A 2500-nucleotide genomic window follows, 5' to 3' on the forward strand; every position below is an offset into this window, starting at 1 on the left:
TCCCGTTACTTTTGCCAGAAAGACAAGTTTGTTGCACTGTGGTTAACCCGACCTCCTCCATATGGAACGGCAGAACCTCAAGCATTCAGGCATGCTGCATATTCAATTTATTCATTTGTTTTCCTCATTTCAAAACTCAGTGGGCTCTGCTGTACCAAAATTACCAACATGGCGCCCACATCAACCCCACACTGGGGTGCATAGCACACTTTTAACCCTAACCCACATCAACCCCACACTGTGGTGCATAGCTTGTTAGCACACATTTAATCACTTTTAGCGGGAAGCAAATTGGATCCCTTGTATACATTTGTTTACTCTTCAGTTCCAACTGTTCAGTTGGGGGGTTCAGCTGAGGTAAATTAGCCTGACTGCCAGAGAGAGGAAGCCAGCGCACACACAGAAGGAACCCAAACTTCAAGGTTTCTTTTTACAATTTTTGGACAGCTAGACACTGTGGAGACAGGCGTGAGATCCACTGCCCGGGTCGGCCCAATTATGTGTAAGAAAAACAGCCCCGGTGCACGGCAGCGAGGGGATCTTCTCCCTTCGTGACAGAAGGAGGCAAATGAACTGAAGTGTGGGAGGCTAGTCCACATCAGTGGAGGTAGAAGTCGGAGGACGGGCTCATTGTAATGTCTGGAACGGAATGAGGAATGGTGTCAAACACACGTGTCTGATACCGCTCCTCATTCCATTCCATGCATTACAATGAACCTGTCCTCCGACTTCTTTCTCCACCAGCCTCCACTGGTCCGCTTTGCCGATGCTAAATGCGGTATGATTTGATGAGGTGCCTTGAGAGTATTTCTGCCTGTGGCCCAAGGAGCTGCCCGACCATCCTTAAGAGACGAAAGAGATAGAAACTGGGGAAAGTTTGTGTTGTTGGTTGTTGGTGTGTTGGGTTGTTGGTGTGTTGGGTTGTTGGTGTGTTGGGTTGTTGGTTGTTGGTGTGTTGGGTTGTTGGTGTGTTGGGTTGTTGTAGCGATGTGCTATTTCTGTGAGAACGTTTGGCTGTTATCTCGTTGTGTTTCTCACTACAACATTCACTTCTCTCTGTTTCACCTCACCTCACCTCACCTCACCTCACCTGTGTAACGATGGGCACTAATCCAGATGTTTGCTTGAACAAAACAAACTTTTAATTTCCCCATTACAGTTCCTTAATAAACCCTTGACCTGGGAGTCAGAAAGCATGAGATGTGATTCCTTTGAAATGAGCAGCGGGCCCAACAGCCCCTGTAACCTCTGCATCCACATGAGCTGATTGCAGTGGAGGCTGGCAGAGGCAGAAATCGGAGGACGGGCTCATTGTAATGCATGGAAAGGAATGAGGAATAGTATGAAACACCAGCATCCACTGGCTGACTTTGGACAGAATATGATTGGATGTGTAAAACCATTATACCATTATAGATTATACATCATTAGACCTAAGAGGAGGCTCAGGCAGGGCTACTTCATCAAGAACACGTGATCCAAATCACCTCCACTATTGTTTCAGCGGTGCTGAGCTCAGCAGGCTTGAAGGGAGGGGATATATAAGCGTTCTTGTTTCCAGAGACATAATCAATATCTCCAGTAACGAGCCTGGAAAGCCCATTTCTCCATCCCGATCGTCGTCTTTCATCTTTCCCTCCCTCGACTCACGAGACTCACCACAACACAAACGTCATCGTCATCCTATGAACGACTTCTAAACCCAACGACCCACATCGTGCCTCTCATGATGTCTGGTGACCTCATTTCACTCTGTGCTTGGATCACCAGAGAATACAAAACACTGCATACAAAAAAGACTTGCACTACCAAACCTGAATTACAATCCAGCAAGTTTTAGAAGTGACTTCATTCATTTATTTAGCAACTCTAAGTCACCGCTTAAAGTAGCTGTCACCACACACCACATCTCATGTGGCTTTTACAGTTTTTTCTGAATGCTGAAACACTAACAGTGATTCTTGAAGCGCTCTCTCTGAAACCATTGACACTTGTAGCATTTACCAAGTGTGCCAGACTGAATGCACATTCTCTGCTTTACACTCAGTTTGTAATTTAATACTTCTAGCAAAACACTTCTAGCAAAACTGTAAACATTGGTCTCTACATTGCTACACTATTTTGCCAATTGCTTTTCCACATTGACACATGAAAACAGTTTTAGATAAGGAGTTCTCTGACAAATCAGAGCTTGAGAACTAGAACTACAACTAGAACTAGGCCACGGGTAAACATTTGGTTTGGGCAACAATGGAGGCCAGTACTGGACAGGGAGTAAGAGGGGTGAGAACTAGAGGAGGACGAGGAGGAGGAAGAGGAGGAGGAGGAGGAGAAGGAGGAAGAGGAGGGGGAGGAGGAGGAGGGGGGAGGAGGAGGAGGAGGTGAAGTAGGACAGGGGAGAAGGAGAGGAAGAGGAAGAGGAAGGAGAAGGGGAGTCAGGAACACAATAACTGATGAAATCAGAGCGACTGTGGTTCACCATGTTGTCAACCATGGGATG

This window comes from Argentina silus (assembly GCF_951799395.1).
Source record: "Argentina silus genome assembly, chromosome: 13".
Classification (NCBI taxonomy): Eukaryota; Metazoa; Chordata; class Actinopteri; order Argentiniformes; family Argentinidae; genus Argentina; species Argentina silus.